The sequence below is a fragment of the Bidens hawaiensis genome, unplaced genomic scaffold (genome assembly GCF_021521415.1).
Source record: "Bidens hawaiensis isolate Kalapana, Puna unplaced genomic scaffold, B.hawaiensis_p1.1 tig00035983_1, whole genome shotgun sequence".
In the NCBI taxonomy this organism is placed as follows: Eukaryota; Viridiplantae; Streptophyta; class Magnoliopsida; order Asterales; family Asteraceae; genus Bidens; species Bidens hawaiensis.
The window spans coordinates 69,973-89,822 of record NW_027496280.1 but is presented as its reverse complement, the minus strand read 5'-3'; the positions used below and the strand labels follow the sequence as shown (position 1 = coordinate 89,822).

Here is a 19,850-nt window from a genome sequence, read left to right as displayed (position 1 = left end):
AACAAGGAAGTGGGGCTAGAAACTCACCTGGATTCTGTTACATTTTCCGTTAATCGTTATCCCCCTCTTTAACTGTGCTCGGCTAACTGTACATTAAATATATGCATCAATATTTTCCCTAATTATCTATTTGGGTTTAAGCCAAAATGGCTAAGTATAGTCTTTTCTAATGGCTTATATGGTATTCCATTCACAAGCATGGTTTTGTATTCAATTAGAAATTACTTAGATTATAATTTTACCCCAACCCTAATGTGTTCAAATATAGTGTTTTCAAATACTTTAATATTTCTTCCTTTTTTTCTTTTGTATTCATAAACCCTATCTAGGTGAATTTTTCTTTCTTTTAGTATACGAATGCATACGCATATATATATATATATATATATATATATATATATATGGTACTGTACCCAAGTGTATATATGTTGTATTCATAACATCAATGTACTCCACTATGCACATTATATTCGACTCATACATAATGTATGCGAGTCCTTTATTGTATTCGGATACCCATAATGTATGCAAGTCTCTTGATGTATTTGAATACCCACAATGTATGCGAGTTTCTTGATGTATTCGAATACCCACACTGTATGCGAGTTCATGCATCGTAACCGAATGACATTGTATTTGAACAAGCGCATTGTATTCGGATCAGCTAGGAATTCGATTAAGCATATAGTATTCGAAATAGCTATGTATTCGATTAAGCTTATTGTATTCAAATTATACTTTGTATGCGGGTTTGTTGATTGTATTCAAACTCATCATTGTATGCGAGTTTAATATGTATTCGACTAGCCTCATTGTATGCGAATTGTATGTATGTATTTGAATCCTTATATTGTATTCGATTTGTTTAGTGTATTCTGATTTTAGCCTTGTAATCGAATGTATATGTAATCGAGCTTCTCATTGTATTCGATTGAGCATGTTGTATTCGAACGCGTCCATGTATGCGAGTCTAATTGTATTCGATTGTATCATAGTATTCGAATCAAGCATTGTATGCGATTCCTATAATGTAATCGAATGTGGCACTTGCATTCGAGTTTCTATGATGTAGTCGGGTATAAAAATGTAATCGAATGAGCCGTTGGTTCTTGTTGTATTCGAATGGGCCGGGGGTTATGGCTTGGTCCTCCAATCCCATTATCATTATACATTTTGTCATCTAGACCCATACCATGGTTCGGTATTAACCCATAAATGTTTCCCTAACCGTTTTCGACCAAAACTTGACCCGTGTAACCATAAAGCTTGGACCTTTATGGTCCAAAACGTTCAAGGCTAGATCTAGGGTTTCTTATGAGTCGTTTATAACCACGAGTTCGTTAAGTCCATTTTAAGCATAAAGTTTGAAACTTTATGAACTATCTACACCCGATCTACTCTAGGGTTAAATTTCATGGTAACCCGTTCATAAAAACACAACCTTTAAAGATAAAGAACGTACCTTTACTCGTTTTTAGGTTACGGTTTAGCTTGGTTATAAACTACAATCTTGTGTCTTGTTTGTATATCAAAGATCTAACGAGATATAGCTTGGTTTAGGTCATGGATTTCTTTTTCTAGCTCACGGCCGTGTATGGAGGTTTGTGTGTGTTTGAGTGTGTAAAGAATTATGAAAGGTAGAAATGAGGGATTTAGGGTTTTAGGGAGGTTTAAGGGAGTATTTATACCCTCTCAAGCCCATGGACCTAAGGCCCAACTCATCTTGTATTCCATCTTTCCCCATCCAAGTCCATGCTCCTTATTATATTTAATCTTAATTAAATATGAACACGCGTTTAACAAACATCAATTCCTTTATTTATTATAATAAAATTTAGGATGTTACAAGATTTTTCAAGAGTATGATGATGACATCTAACCGGTGACCGCATTATTATCTGCATAAGAGAAACGAGCAAACCTATGGAATGTAAAAAATAGGGTCACTCATGACAAACTTAAAACAGACTTGTTAGAACATTTATGGAGCAATCAACTAATTGATGACGACAATGATGAGAGCAGCGATGAGGAGAACGAAGATTATTATTATTAAATAATTGTATAATTTTATAATAAGGTTTTATCCATATATATTTTTTGAAATGTAAATTTTATTATAGAATAACGAGAAAATACAATGACAAATAACACAACAAAGAGACAATTACATCGTTACAAAAAGGGGAAATCACATAAATCTTTCCATCATATAGATTTATGAGGCGATCTACTTTTGAGCCAAATAAGGTCTTATATGGATATTAAATAAAACAGTCCGTTGATTAGATAAAAAAAGTGGTTAATTACAACATAAATAATTACAAATTATTATCCATTGCTTAATAAGTTTTTTTTAAAATAATAAGTTACAATCCAATAATCCATTCATAGCCGTTGGGTGTTTAAAATTCAAAATACAAAGAACAAAATATGAAGAATATAAAATTTGAATTCCAAAATTAAACTTTAGTCGTTGAATGTTAAAAAGAAAATTTAAAATAATTAATAGTAATTATTATAATTTTACACTATAGAGTTAAGTGCCACTTTAATACCTGTGGTTTGGCCAACTACCCAATTTTAGTACCTAAACTTTATTTTGTGCAACTAGCTACCTCAGCTTCAAAAAACTTGCCATTTTAGTACTTTTTGCTAACCCCGTTAATTTTTTCTCGTTAAGTCAGGGGTAAACTTCTAATTTCAATTATTTTATCATAAACTCAAAAAGAGTTAAGTGTCACTTTAGTACCTGTGGTTTGACCAACTACGCAACTTTAGTACCTAAACTTTTGCTTGCGCAACTAAGTGCCACTTTAGTACCTGTGGTTTGGCCAACTACGCAACTTTAGTACCTAAACTTTTTTTTTGTGCAACTAGCTACCTCAGCTTCAAAAAACTTGCCATTATAGTACTTTTTGCTAACCCTGTTAATTTTTTCTCGTTAAGTCAGAGGTAAACTTGTAATTTCAATTATTTTATCATAAACTCAAAAAAATATGTGGTGACAGGGACTCGAACTCGCGCCTATGGTTTTTACAAAGTTTTAACGAGGGATGCAATAGCTAGTAGGACAAGTGACTGATTTGTTCATAAGCTGGTTCTGAATACTTTTATAGTCAAGTTTGTAAGACCCCCAAATCCTCATAAATCATAGAAATGTCAAAATTGGTCATAACGGATCATACAACTAGTTACACCACCACAATTGGGCCCAATTCCGCCCTCCGATTCCGTCAATCAGAGCTGTTAATCCCGTGCTTAATTAGGATAATGCACTGCACATATTGTATAGCAGATTTTGGGTTGGAATTCAAAATGAAAATTAACCAGTTGGCCAGAGCTGAGATGGCCGGAATCCCGCCGGTATTGAGATCGGGACAGAAGCCGGAAAACGAAAGAGAAAGGGGGTGGAGGTTGTTTAGTTTAAGATTTGACACCATCGGTCCCTAGGTTGGAATTCAAAATGAAAATTAACCAGTTGGCCAGAGCTGAGATGGCCGGAATCCCGCCGGTATTGAGATCGGGACAGAAGCCGGAAAACGAAAGAGAAAGGGGGTGGAGGTTGTTTAGTTTAAGATTTGACACCATCGGTCCCTAGGGTTTTCAAATGTTTACAAACTAAACAAAACCTTTACAAAAGGGGGAATTTGATTAAATGAAGAGTTAAGTGTCATTTTAATACATGTGGTTTGGCCAACTACGCAACTTTAGTACCTAACTTTAGGTACTAAAGTTGCGTAGTTGGCCAAACCACATGTACTAAAATGGCACTTAACTCTGAAATGAATTAATAAAATAACTGAAATTACAAGTTTACCCTTGACTTAACCAGAAAAAATTAACGAGGTTAGCCAAAAATACTAAAATGGCAAGTTTTTTGAAACTGAGGTAGCCCGTTGCACAAAATAAAGTTACGTAGTTGACTAAACCACAAATACTAAAATGGCACTTAACTCTACACTATATAAACTAATAGTTTTAACCATTTTTACCACACCAAAAAAGGCCTAACTCTGTGTTCTCTACATTTATCTCTTGTGACATTAACCTAAACAACCAAAACATCCTCGTGATGAACATTTTTTACCCAAACAAGTTGCTTTACGTAATCATGTGTTGCGAGTGTTGCCAACAATCCATACTAGTTCAACACAAACACGCATGAAATCGTGTACCGACCTCTACCCCAAACCCCACAACCGAGACCTCTACCAATAACCCCACAACAAAGATTCGGCCTCTTCTTCCCTTCTCAATGCATACCGGAAACTCAACCGCAACCAAAACCCGACTTCTCATCTCAATCAATGCCCGGGACTCAACCACAACCTTCACCTGAACAAACGCTACGAACCTCTTCCAAGAAAAAGTATAGGAAAAAACATGTCGAAGAGGTGGCGATTGAAAAAACTGTCGAAAAATGGACGAGTGATGAGGAATTTGCGTTAGCCCAGGATTGGCTCGACACATCCGAGGATCCATTTATTGGTAATGCTTTTGAAAGTTTTATAATTTTGAGTGTATTGTTTTTATAATGCTTTGCGTAGGGAATGCTCAAAAAAGCAAGAAATCTTGGGATCGTGCTCGACACAAATTCCATGCTGAAATGCGTCGTGATTTATATCGCATTCCCGACCAAATTTCCGGGAAATAGTCCGCATGCGAACAAAACTCACCCACTTCAAAGATATGTATAGTCGGTTAACAAATAATCGATCAAGAGTAAGCGGTACTAGCAATGTCGACATTAGAATCGAGACACATAAGATTTACAAAGATGAGTATAAAATCGCGTTCACCATGGTAAAACCATGGGAGTTATTAGTCGTCAAAGTGGCAACTAGTTCCTCCGGTATTGTGAAATTCTTGTTTAAAATAAATGTAAAAGTAAGTGATAATGTGAAAATGTAAAGATGGCTTGAGAATGTGTGTATTGTTGTTGTGAAAATAGTGGTTTTTAAGAAAGTTGATGTGACTGGTTTGACACAAAAACCGTTGGAGATGGTCTAAGGGCTTTCTGCACTCTCTCTCATTTATCTCTCATCCATGTCATCAATCCACATTATCAAGGGCATATAAGAGCTTCCACAACAACAAACTCATACAAACCGCCACATCATCGCCACATCATATTCCAAACTTTTCTTAAAATCTTCATTTTTTCCACAACAACAAATCTCTGCAAACCAACACATCATCAGTTACTACTTCATATTTAATCAATTTAAAATACTTTTACAACATATTAATTTTTATAGTTAATCAATTAATATTAATCTTATATCAATATATCATACCCAAAAGCCACAGTACTTGCACCACTCCCGTTTTATTTTACTATATATATATATTTTAAATCTGAAGCACCCCTTCTATTTAAACACAATATGTCAGTTCTAGCCGGAGATTCTAATTGATGGATGCAAGTAGTCGCTGGAGAATATAAATTGATCTCCCCATAAATCGAATCGTAGTGGAGACGGTGCATTTACCGCAACCAATCGAAGATGAACGCTCAGAAACTTCATATCGATAAGATCTGAAACCATGGCGGTTGAAATACATTTTGGTGAGGTTTCCGACGATCGATTTTAAGAAATCAAGAATGTATTTTATTTAGTAGATCTAAAGGGCTCACATCTACTCGTTTGTCTCACATTTGCAGAATCAGACTTTTTCACCAGACTTGGGCGCCCCAACGGCAATGTCCGGCAGACCTGCCACATGTATTCGGACCTTGGGAAACCATCCCCGTTGTGGATGCTCTAAGGGCTTCCTTTTTCTTCCCCATTGGAGATAGTCTTATTACAGGTACAAATCAAAAAGAAGCTTTTAGTGTTTAAAGATTTTGATACCGGTCAAATTTTTGCTAAGGGCATTTTAGGATATTGGTCAATTCGGAATCAAGTTATAATTCTGCCCCTTCAACGCTTCCTCTCTGTGGCTATAGCAACCACATGTCACTTAGAATTCAGGTACACTCCACGAACTTAATTATAATTCCATGTTACGGGTTCTTCTTCGAGTTTCAGGAGCTTTAATGGGAAAATGATGGTTGTTAAGACCCATGTTTTTCAGCAACCAGCTTCGTCATCCGATGGTTGTGTTGGTAGGTTGAAGTTTCAGGACAAGCATGAACTCGAAACCCGGAAAATAAGTAGTTTTATCTTTATTTTCATTGAATATTAGTAGGGCTATAAACGAACCAATTATTTAATTAGTTGTATCAGCTAAAAGTTTATTTATGTAATAAGCTAGCATAAACGATGTTTTTTCAATTGATTAAATAAATGAACATGAACTTGTGAATAGTTCTTTTTTTATCTTTAAAAATGGCCAGCCTGAGATTTTTTGTTTGACGGTTATTAACTATTTCTAAATATTAAACATGTAAATAGTTTTTTTTATCTGATTTTTCAACTTTTTTCTCTCCGTACACCTTCAACGGTCACCACCACCAAGTCCACCTACCTACCTATCTCCGGCCAATCTCCAAGACCAGGCGCCGGACCTAACCTGAGCAGCCACAAAATACAAGATCTCTTTACGGAACCGTATACCCAAAATCTATCCCTCTGTTTTTAACCTTAGATCTTGAGATTTCCGGCAGACTACACCAAAATTTTGGGCGGAGATCTAGAGTGTACCGAAGCGATACATTTTTTTACGGCGACGTACAAAGTTGGCCAGGCACAAATTGTTGTTCCCCGGGCGAATAGCACAGCCGTTGGTTCCAGCCGGAGCTCCGCCGCCAACCACCGTAGGTATCTGCTGCACTTACGTCCACCGCTGCACCATCTTCTATTTTTACCACACGACGCTGCTGGCTGCTCTGCTTATTCAACACACCGTTCTCACGCTGCCGGCCTTTCGCAACCTGCTGGCTGCTCTTCTTATCCCGCATTAACACAAGCTGCCACCACGACGCTGAAGCAAAAGAGCGAGCTTCTTGTAACCTGGCTGTCGTTGAGCTGTATCTGCCTTCATCATCTTCACGGTATACTCGTTCCTTTCTCACTATTATTATTATTATTAGTATTATTATTATTATCATTAGAACATACGTGATCCGGATCTTTGGAGTTTATTTTCATTTTAAGATCTCTTGACTATTATTGTTATTGCTACACACTATTATTATTATTATTAGTTTTTATTACTATTATTATTATCATTATTATTATTGATTTGGTGTTCTACTGCTTGTGTTTGTGTGATTAGTTGCAACCATAGAGCGTAGGAACCATGACTATTACTTGAGACCATGTCCTGAAACGAGGGGTGTAGGAAAGAGTAAACATAGGGAGCGTATATTGCGTTTGGCTTCTTGGAATGTAGGAACATTAAATGGTAAGTTGCTAGAATTGGTAGATGTGCTTAAAAGACGTAGGGTTCATATAGCATGCCTCCAGGAGACTAAGTGGAAAGGACATAGAGGGGCTGAGTGTAATGGGTATAAGTTGTGGTACTCGGGGTCTGATGGAGCTAGGAATGGAGTGGGGTTTCTAGTGGCTAAGGAAATACACACTAGTGTGGTGGAGGTGATAAGACATAATGACAGGATTATAGTGTTGAAATTAGTACTAGGAGAGGAAGTAGTGGCAGTAGTCTCCGCCTACGCGCCTCATGTAGGCCTAGGGGATCAGGAAAAGAGAGAATTTTGGGATTGCCTAGACGCAGTGGTAGGGGGCATACCTAGGGGGAGAGGATTTGCATAGGAGGTGATTTTAATGGACACATTGGTAAGGCTAACGATGGTTTTCAAGCCGTACATGGGGGTTTCGGTTTTGGTGATAGGAATGAGACCGGAACAGATCTTCTAGAGTTTGCGGTGGCACATGACCTAGGAATTATAAATTCTTATTTTAGGAAACAAGATTCTCATTTAATCACTTTTAGCAGTGGCGGACGCGAAACGCAAATTGACTACCTTTTGATGAGGCAAGGAGACCGACGTTGGTGGAAGGACTGCAAAGTCATACCTGGGGAGGCAGTTGTGACTCAACATCGACTACTAGTGACAGATATAGCCTTCAGAAATAAGCTGACTGTTCGAGAGAAGAAAGGTACACCGAGAATTCGATGGGGAAATTTGAAGGACGAAAATCTCCTACTGTTTAAGGATAAACTCATACTGCATATGCGGGCTCGACTAAATGGGGACTCAACTCATATATGGGAAGCTATGGAGACAAAGATCATCCAAGTAGCAAATGAGACTCTCGGGGTCACAACAGGAAAGACAAGTGGGCATAAGGACTCTTGGTGGTGGAATGACGCAGTGCAAGACAAGATAAGGGACAAACAAGGATGTTTTAGGGAGTTAATGAGGTGCACGAATGAGGAGGAGCGAGTGGAATTGAGGGACAACTACAAAACGGCCAAGATAGAGGCGAAGAAGGCAGTGGCGGAAGCAAAGAAGGCGGCCTTTAAACGGATGTATGAAAGTCTAGAAACAAAAGAGGGGGAACATGCTATGTTTAAGATTGCCAAAGCCAGGGAGCGTAGAAGGCAAGATCTAGGACCGGTGAAGTTCATAAAGGATACAGATGGGCATGTACTGTTCAAGGAGCAGGACATCAAGCTAAGATGGCAAACCTACTTCCACAATCTTTTTAACAATGGGAGAGCTTACCAAGAAGAACATGACAACACAAACTTTCAACGACAACAATCGAATAACTACTACTGCCGACGGATCACACGAGAAGAGGTGAAGGATGCACTTAGGAGGATGGGAAGGTCTAAGGCGGTTGGCCTAAACAACATACCCATCGAGGTGTGGAAGTGTCTGGGGGAGGAAGGAGTCATGTGGTTAACTACTCTGTTCAATAGTATTCTCAAATCAGGTAAGATGCCAGACCAGTGGAGGAGCAGCGTTGTAGTTCCTATCTATAAGAACAAAGGAGACGCCCAATGTTGTGGTAACTACCGAGGAATCAAACTACTAAGTCATACTATGAAGCTATGGGAAAGAGTGATTGAGGTTAGACTTAGACGAGAAACTCAGGTTACGGTCAACCAATTTGGTTTCATGCCGGGGAGTTCCACCACAGAGGCAATACACCTTATAAGAAGATTATTGGAAAAGTATAGGGAGAAGAAGCGTGATCTACATATGGTGTTTATTGACCTAGAAAAGGCCTACGACAGTGTGCCACGACAGGTGCTCTGGGAGTGCTTGGAGGGTAGAAGAGTGCCCAGGAAATACATAGAGATAATTATGGATATGTATACCAGGAGTAAAACAAGTGTCCTTGCGCCAGTGGGGGATACTGATTTCTTTCCTGTAGAGGTAGGTCTTCACCAGGGGTCAGCGTTGAGCCCGTTTCTTTTTGCAGTAGTCTTGGATGAGTTGTCAAAGTCGATTCAGGGGACTCTCCCGTGGTGCATGATGTTCGCAGACGATATTGTGTTACTTGCTGAGAAAAAACAAGATCTAAACATGAGGCTTGAGGAGTGGCGAACAACCTTAGAGACAAAAGGTTTAAAGATTAGCCGATCTAAGACGGAGTACCTCCACTGTGATTTTGGTGGGATAAACGACAATGAAGACGAACAGATCACAATTGAAGGGCAGGTGGTCCCACAGGTAACGAAGTTCAAGTATTTAGGATCATTTGTACAGAGCGATGGGGAATTAGACAGTGATGTGACCCACCGAGTTCAGGTAGGATGGTGTAGATGGAAAGCAGCCACAGGTATATTGTGCGACAAGAGTTTCCCGACTAAACTAAAGGGAAAATTCTATAGGGTGGCAGTTAGACCTGCAATGCTATATGTAACAGATTGTTGGGCCATCAAGAAGGCACAAGTGCGGAAGATGGAGGTAGCAGAAATGAGAATGCTACGTTGGATGTGTGGGCACACAAGGCTAGACCGAATAAGAAACGTTGTGTTTCGCGAGAGATTAGGGGTGGCGAACATAGCAGACAAGATAAGAGAGTGGAGATTGAGATGGTTTGGACATGTAAAGAGAAGACAGACGACGAATCCTGTTAGATCCGTAGAAAACATTACTATAGAGGGGAGGAGGGGTAGAGGACGACCGAAATTGACTTGGGATGAGAGGATTAGGCTTGATTTGATAGACCTAAACCTCTCCGAGGACATGGTTGAGGATAGGAATTCGTGGAGAAGTAGAATTAAAGTTAAGGATTTTTAGAGAGAATTGAATACCTTAGGGCTTAGACTTAACTTATTTAGGTCACATACCATAATGGTATTTCCCTTTCATATATTATTATTATTATTATTATTATTATTATTATTATTATTATTATTATTATTATTATTATTATTATTATTATTATTAGCTTTTATATAGCTGTTAAACTGTGATCTTATTATTAATATTATTATAATTAGTAGTAGTTTTTATATAACTGTTAAACTTTGATTTCCTTTATTTTGCTTCATACACATGTACTTAGAGCCGAGGTTCTCTCTGGAAGCCACCTCTTTATTCCTTTGGATAGAGGTACGGTGTACCTACATCCCACCCTCCCCAGACCCTACTTATAGCTTTGCTGTCGGTGGGATTTTACTGGGCATGATTGATTGATTGATATGTAAATAGTTTTTTTTTCACACAGCCACTGCATAGAGTTCACTTAGGGGTGGTACAATCATGTCAGCTTGAGTTAATGAACCCAAACGCGGTTTATATATGATTGTGTATATCAAGTAATCAACCTTAACCCTAACACAATAATACATAACAATGCATAACATGACCCGTGTAGCCCAATTAACTCAACGGGTTGTAACCAGGTTGTAGTTTGTAAACGTGCTAAACGGATCATAAATGGTTAAACACTTAAACAGGTTGGTGCCCCCAACATTTTTATTTTGTGATTGGCAGTCTTGATTTGTGATTTTTGAAGTTGTGTTACAGCATATGGATTCTAACAGAAACTATGAGGTAAAGCAAGGGTATGGTGATGGCGGATACAGATACGTGTCATGGTATGGAATGGAATAGAATCAGGAATCAGATATGTACTACGAGTTTTTTTAATGCCTAAGAGATTAAAGTTTTGCTGATCTTATTGTATACTAAATTTCTTAGTAGTGTGACTTGAATAAATTAAATGTTGATTATTATATGTTGGGTTGTTCACGAGTCGAGCCTGAGTCGAGCCAGGGTGGTTTCGAGCTTGGGCTTGAAATTAAACGAGGCATCTCAGCTAATGATCTAGCTTGATTTTGAAGCTAAACGAGATTTAAATCAAGCCAACGAGCCGAGCCATGATCGAGCCGAGCCTAGGTCGAGTCGAGCTTGATTACAAGAATGATCCAACTCAACTCAGAATGTTTCAAATCATGTTTTTTTAGCTAGTTTTATTCGAGCTTTTATCGAGCGAGCCACGAGCCCGAGCTTTTTGAACAACCCAAATTATATGTAATCTAGGTGTTAAATCGGTACGAGGTTGTTACACCCTCTGTTTGGGCAGATTCAAATACTGGTTTCTTTCTAAAACTAGTTCCTGATTACATCAACGAAAGTCAAAATTGGTAATGTCCAAGTCTGTTATGGTTTCAATTTTCAAACCAGTTTGTCGCAATCCTTCCAAACCCTGATCCCATCTTAAATTTAATTTTTTTATATTATGGCCCTGCAGATCATTTTGTTTTTGCATTGTTGAAACGAAACTTGCTCTTTAACGTCATTTGATTATTTTATTTTCCTAATAATGCTTCAACAAATTATAAGTAATTGACAGAATAGCAAAATTCGTCATTTCCGCCTCCATCTTCAACCACTGTCGGTTGGGGCTCAACCTACAATCACCGCCTACACCTGCAACTACCACAAGTTACATCTCCATCCTTAAGCTCGTTTTAATGCACAATCGTTTGGGCTTTAAAGGCAGCAACAGGGTTGTTGATGATTTGAAGCTCTTGAACATAAAATTGGGTTCCGGTCATGATAATACGATGTGATTTTGTTGCTCGTACCATGAGATGAGTGCGGGATTTTATGAGCTCCTCAGTAGCATTTTTAATTTTAGAAACCCTTATTTTGTGAATTTTGGGAGAATTTTGTGATATGTTGTGGATGTTTTGTAAATGAAGAGAAGATGATGAGTGGGAGAGAGAGAGAGAATGCATACATATATATATATACTTAGGTTGTGGGTGCCGTCGCGCACACAACTACCCCTAGCAGTGGACGGGGGTGCGGACGGTCGTCGTGGATAGGTTCATGGGGTTGAACGAGTCTTTGGGTATGGGGTGGATCAATCAAGCCCCACTACACCTTCTAGGGCTGATTTAGTGGCTTGATCATGTGCCACGTCAGCGCCTATGTAATGTAAATATATTGGTTCGCTTGGGGTTGGATCAAGCCCCACAACCCTTAGCCTTAATATTATTTAATTTTTTGGAGTAAAATACCAAAATACCCTCATGTTACTTGCACATGACCAGATTTAACAAGAAAAGTTAACTGGGTTACAGCCAAAGAACACAATGTGATTTGAGTTTTTTAACATAAAAGATATTTTCTGCCATTTCTTTTGCTCAACTAAAAAAAATCAAACATAAAGGACGTCTTTTGTTATTCTGTCTAAATAATTAATGTTTAATAGTATATCATGCTCCAACTCATTCTTAATTTCGAAATGTTTGGTGCCCAGCCCCTTGTAATACACGGGTTATAACCTAGTTGAGTAATAAATGCAATTAGTTAAAACTACTATACTTGATTTAAAATGAGTTTTGGTAAATTCTATTTTGCTTAGGCCATGGGGTATACTTTAACCTTTACATGGGTTAACATGACATGACACTTTAAAGATGGATTAAACTACTCCCTACTTGTGTTAAGTGTGTTAAAATGGCACATGGATTATGCTTCTAACGGGTTAAAATGAACAACATGCATTAAATATGTATTAATTACTAATTGTTTAGTTATTATTTATTTTGGTAGTTAAACTAAATGTTTGATTTTAAATTAAATATTAATAGGAGAGAGATAGAGTTAAATGAGTTAAACCATTTCCTTTGGATGACATGAAGTGAAATAGAAAAAATGAGTGATGTGGAGCTTATATGGAATTAGAATAGGTAGAGTATACCTCATGGCCTTATATGATGTCTAGGTGGCATTTTAACTAAACAGATAGTTAACACCACTAAGCATAGTCTAAAACATGACTGGCTTTTATAGTTTGTTGGAATAATATTAGAAGTCGGATACTATTTTATTAAAAGGAAACCTGATAAACTATCTGAAGATCCAACAAGCAACTCACAAATGATGACCATCAACTTCAAACTACAAGTCAATTTAAGAAGAAATCAGAAACAAATGAATGACTTGCAGATGAATAATTTGTGACCTCGCATTCTTGTACAAAATCTTCAACATACAAATCATTCTGGGATGATACAAGTTTCACTTTTGTCTATGTTCAGTTATGCAACAAACAATTATTTGGCATAAAAACGAGTCTCGTAGTTGACAGCAGTGACAGGAAATCATCTCCAGTTTCTTCAGCGGTATCTAACTTCATATTGATCATTAAAACCTATGCCCTTGTCAAGAGAGCAATAGACTCCCATTCCAATCCGCATATCACATCCTATAACGAATGAGAATCAGTATAATATGAATTAATTAATAAATATTAATTGGCCCGATCTTAGGCTTAAAAACCTACTCGCGAGCTAAGCTCATGCCTAGACAAGCTCAGGATAGACTGGTTCGTTTACAACCCTACTTACCATGAAACTTTCATCAGTTCATGTTAGACAAATTATGATTAAATTAGAAATGAATCCCAGCAACAAACTTTGAAGTAAAAGGAGAACTAAGAGCAATTATAAAAATGCTAATATAACAAGAATCAACTATAAAAAACACACCATGAGATGTTAAGTTCAACTTACCGAGGGGTTCTGTCGATCAATGTCGAAACAATTAATGGCACAGTTTTCAGTCAGTAGTTCAGTAGGTTCTTCACCTACAAAAATAAGCATCCACACGAACTTAGTATCTAATAACTAAAATTATAATGTAGTTATCCAGTCTGAATAAATGATTTATGCCAAAAAGTAGTTCGCTTATGAAAACTATAATACAGTTATATAATATTATCCACCTTGTTTAAGAACAGCAAGAATCCCATCTTCTGAGCAAATCATAGCAGGCAACACTCCTTTGGATGATAGTTTAGCATGATCCAAAGTGCCCATATACGTGTCGTATTGAACCTCCCACACATCACTTTCAGATATACATGTCGTGGTCTCTCCATTATCAGTTCCTGAAAGAACTATTGGCTGCTGTGGCCTTCTGAGATCCCATGCAAATATAGTACCATACGACCCTCCTGCCTTCAAATTGTAAAAAAAAAAAAATATGCACGTACCGTTTTGAAACGGAGTTAGCGTTTTTCTAGATAAGATAAGCTAGTAGTGGAATAAGATTAACAAAGTATACTCACCAGACACGTGTGCTTTCGTGACGGATGAATATCAATAGAGTGGACAATCCCGGAAGTATCTCCCTGAGCCCTGTAATAGGCTCTTGCAAAGTCATAAGGCATAAAAGGTATGAAAGTGTCTAAATCATTTACAGCAATAACAGTGCATGGTTTATCATACCAAAGTAAAAAATTCTGACAACGAGATTCGTATTAAGTTGGAGCAGTCCTAAAAGTGAGACTTACATTTTACAAATATAAAAACCAATAGCTTCTAAAACATATGCATTATAATAGCAGATAGATAAACGTCTACTGCATTTGTAGATTTACCATTGTTGCTGACATGAGTGACATCTATCAAAGGTGTACAAATGCATGAATGCAAATATAAGTGCGCTTGAAAAAAGTAATTCCATACACGTACAATTTCAATATAGCACTATGCTTCAGCTAAATCTTTAACTCGTTTCTAACAGTTCGGCCATTCGGGATTAAAGTTTCATTACGAGAGTAAAAACTACCAAAAGAAGAGAAACCCAACAATCCATTCACATTTTGTTCTCTTGTAAATTGAGATACAATAAATACATAAAGAACCCGTTACAAAACCTAACTATAAGCATGGATGTAAAAAATCCCGCCTAGGCACCAATTAGTCCCCAATTAATCGTTAGCGAGTACCCCACCAACTAGTTGCCGACTAGTCGCTATTTGGTCAAAATCAGTCAAATTTGAAAATCTTATGTATAAATGTTTGCATATATATGTATATTTGAAAAATTACATATAAATTCCAATCCGAGTAATCCTAATTAATCCGTATTATACCCATTGCTAATCGACTAATCCCTAACCTATCGCATAGCGATTTCTACAACACTGACTATAAGTAAAACACAACCCTTCACAAGTGCAATATTCTCTGCCTACTGTAAGTCTGTAAGAGAACAAATATCAGATTTCGATTTTGTAAAATCCGTACAGTTCAATTTTGACTTTACCCGAACATTAAAAACAAGAAAATGTGATAACTTGAATCAAAATCCGGGACAGTTTACTTACCAATTGGCCTTAAACTGCGAAACGGGCCCTCCGGCTCTCCTCAAATCCCACCACTGCAAAGAACTCCCCAACCCGCCAGTGGCAAACTCGGTAGGCGACGCCCAGCGAGCGGCCGTATACGAAAGCAAGCCTTTACTGTCGAAAACCCTCCGACACTCCAAAGCGGAATCGGCAAGAGTGATCAAATAGACCCTCCCATCCTCCCCCACAGTGACACAGGCAGACCCATTATCCTGCAAATCCAAGGAGGAAACGGGGCCCAAATGCAGGGAGACGGAGAGGTCGGAATCGAAGGAGGCGTGGATGGGGTTGGGGAAAAGAATGTGGATGGAGCCGGTGACGGTGGAGGCGGCGATGAGTGGGTTTTGGAGGGCGACTTTTAAGGAAGTTGAAGAGGTAGGTCCTCGCAAAGCCCAGTTGGACCCGCAAGACACACCTTGAAGAGGTACGTCTGCGCAAGGACCAGCTGGTTCCGCAGGACCCACCATGCTCAGAGAGATGAAGACCTTACACGCAGTAAGCCAGCTGTTCACGCAGGAAAGCCTCCCTTGGTACAGTACCCTACTTGTTCCCGCAGCTGTGGGTACAAGCCAAGAAGGAAGGCTACCCGCACTAACAGTAAGGCTACACGCATAAGGCACTAACTCATACTTCAGCAATGTCACCTGAGGAAGGAATGAGCAAGGCGGGAATATTCCCGCCCAAAAGAGCCAGTCCGTACGCTCCTGGAAGATCTTTTGTACTATACCTGCCAAGGTATGGACAAAATAGACAAGATCTGACCAAAGCAGCCCATGAACCAATCACAGGGTGACAGCTCACCGACAATAGTACGAGGAGGAGCACGCTCCAGTACAAAATGTCACTATCAGCCGCTGCCTACCCACCAACTCCCATCGTGGCACGTACGTAGCCTGTAGTTGGTGGAAAAGGAATATTATACAGCTGGCCGTACCTGCTTGGAAACCTACATTCGGCTATAAATACTCCAACACCTTGGAACGGTATGATCATCTTATCCTCTCTCTAGCTATTTCTCTCAATATACACATATTCAGAGCAATCTAGTCTGATTCTCACGCCGGAGGGTGGTCACAAGGAGGAACCCCCCCTTCTCAGTGACGAGCTCACGGTGTCTGTTTTGCAGGTCAAGAAGAATAACCATCTTTTCCGGACCTAACCCTCGTGGGAAACATCTACCTGACCCTAAGATTATCCTTAATCGGCCGGGGCCATTTAGTGTTTCTTCATTGGCGCCATCCGTGCATAAAGCTAGAACTAATTCTTTTTCTCAGTTTTTTCAAAACCTCTGGAAAGATGGTTAAGGTTACTCCGATGCCAAGGCCAACGAGTGACCAAGAAACTCCGGTAACCACAACCCCAGCTACTGGGGGGAACACCGGCGAGTACACGATTTTTACGAACACTACCCCGGTTACTCAAGCCGGGGCAAGTGCAGTAAACAATCCTCCCCTGGGATTCATTGATACCCAGTTGGAGAAACAACAGACAAGGCTTCCCCGCCAAACACTAGATCAAGTTAAAGTGTGGGCGGAAGCACGTCAGAAAGAATTCCAAGCTGAGTTGGACGAACGTTTACGTTCACTCCAACAGGCCAACGACGAATTCGGAAGCACTCGACAACAGCTCAACATGAGCAATGATTGCGAGTACTTGGACGATGAGAGGGAAGAGTCTGACAGTGACGCAAACCCTCGTCATAGGGCGAAAGGGAAGAGTAAAGAAATAGACTCCCAGCCGAGAAGAAATTTTGGAGAAACCTTCAAACCAAGGAACGCGGGGGGAAACCCACGTGACTTCTCCAACACTTTCAGACCAACTGTTGCAAATGCGTGAAAGTCCAAGTTTGCAAGGGACATTGCGGAAGCAATTGCCCCGAAGAGTGCCAAACAGATGTCCAACATCGGCACTTATGATGGCATATCTGACCCGAACGATCACTTAAACAGGTTCATAGCGGGGGTAACCGTCAGCAACTGGACGGAACCCACGTGGTGTTACATGTTTCAGATGACGCTCGTCGGAGCGGCCAGAGCGTGGTTTGATCGTCTACCAGTCCACCACATCTATGATTGGGCAGACTCCCAGCACAAGTTCAGCCAACACTTCAGTCAACAAAGAAAATATACTGAAGAGCAGTGGACGATCCTCAACTGCGTTAGAGAGGAGGATGAATCTTTGCTAGACTTCATCACTCGCTTCAACTCAAAGAAGCTGAGTCTGGGCACCATAAGTGAAGATCTTGTTCGCGCTGCTTTCATCCAGGGCGCCGAGTACCCAGAGCTTATCCGCACGTTGACGGGTAAAGATGGCATGCCATCCACAAGGGATGCCATCATGACGGAAGCTAAACGCTTTGCCGATACGGAGAAGCAACTGGGTAGGAATCTTCTCCAGAGTACAAACCTCTACAAGCAGAGGACCAGAGAAAATAACGTCCGCACCGCCCGACAAAACAAAAAGAGGAAGCTTGGTATTTGGCAGTCAAGGGTAAACTTTGACACCTCATCCAGCTCTCGCCCTCTATTAGGCGGAAGGGATAACACGCACTCATCAAACCGGAATCCCAGATGGACGCCACTCACCAAAAGCGTCACGGAGATATTTGCCACCGAGAAACTCCTATGGCCAAAAGCTCCAATGATCCGACAGCGCCAAAACGCTGATCAGAGAAAATCCTGTGACTTCCACGGGACAAAGGGCCACACCACCGAGGACTGTACATCTTTGAAGGATATTGTCGAAACATTCGTCAAATATGGAAAACTTACACACCTCGTGGCGTCAATCAAGAACGGAGGGAGGAATGACAATCGGTACAAGGGCAACGGACGAAAGCCCGTCGACATCAGCATACACATGGTTCATGGCAACGTCAGAGGAAGAAAACGACGAACGACAGAACCATGTGCGTGGAAGGAAGCTGAAGTGCGCTTCCCGTGTGTGCCGGGAGGGCCCAACAAAGAAGGCCCTATAGTCATCAAAAGCCAGCTGGGGCACTACATTACTTCCCGCACTCTTGCTGATAACGGCGCTTCGTCAACGGTCATGTACAGGCAGTTCTTCGACAAGCTAGACGACGAAGACAAAGAACGCCTGGAAACGGTCTACGCCTCGATGGAAGGGTTCGATGGCAGCACAAACACCCCCTTGGGTATCTTATCTTTCCCCGTCACTCTCACGGACGGGAAATACTCCCTCACAGAAGACGTGGACTTCGTCGTAATGAGGAAGCCACACCACACATACGACATTCTCTTCGGGAGAGATGGGATGGCAAGATTCAATGCCGTGGTGTCTTCAGTCCACGGCATGATGGGGTGGCCAACAGCTGAGGGTGTCGCGATGATCACGGGTATTCCCCAGGTATGCATCGCATCTGTCTCATCTAAACCCAAACCAAAGATGGCTAAACCAACCATTACCGAGCCAGAAGAATGGGCCTTCAATGGCAAATACCCTGACCAGGCCGTTACCATTGGCCCAACAGTTACTGATCCCACACGCACCCTACTCAAACGCTTATTGCAAAAAAACGCTGACATCTTCGCGTGGACACCAGCTGACATGACTAGTGTACCCCGAAGTAAGGCAGAGCATAAGCTCAAATGTGACCTAGCTTTTACGCCGGTCATACAAAAGCGTCGAGTAATGGGTGCGGAACAGGCTAACGCGTGTAGAACCCAAGTCAAGGAACTCCTTGACGCAGGCATCCTACGCGTTATTAAATATTAAACATGGGTTGCAAATCCCGTCATGGTACCGAAATCTAACAATCAATGGCGCATGTGCATAGATTTTTAATACCTAAACAAAGCATGCCCCAAGGATTGTTACCCGTTACCCGAAATTGACCTTAAGGTAGATTCGTTAGCACCGTTTCGCCTTAAATGTTTCCTTGATGCGTATAAGGGATACCATCAAATCCACATGGCTGTTGATGATCAGGACAAAACCGCATTTCGGACGCCCAATGGCACATTTTGTTATCAAATGATGCCATTCGGACTTAAGAACGCCGGGTCCACATACCAACGCCTGATGGACAAAGAGTTCCATACCCAAATCGGGAGGAACTTGGAAGTTTACATGGATGATTTGGTCATCAAAAGCCTTGAGCCAGAAGCGATGTTGAAAGATATCGAAGAAACTTTCAACACGCTCAGACGGATAAACATGAAGCTCAACCCGAGCAAGTGTTCTTTTGGGATGGAAGAAGGGAAGTTCTTAGGATTCATCGTTACCAAAGATGGCTTCAGAGCGAACCCTGAAAAGGTCGAAGCCATTATCAAAATGGAATCACCTACTACCATCAAACAAGCTCAG

General features: G+C 40.2%; 1 long non-coding RNA gene across 1 annotated transcript; it reads right to left on the bottom strand.

The window, feature by feature from the left end:
- Positions 1-13,357: 13,357 nt before the first annotated feature.
- Positions 13,358-14,540, bottom strand: LOC143588096 (uncharacterized). The gene is made up of 4 exons (XR_013145023.1): positions 14,460-14,540; positions 14,115-14,349; positions 13,903-13,976; positions 13,358-13,595 (listed from the first exon to the last, which is right to left on the bottom strand). It is a non-coding gene; the product is annotated as an uncharacterized LOC143588096 (long non-coding RNA).
- Positions 14,541-19,850: the final 5,310 nt, after the last annotated feature.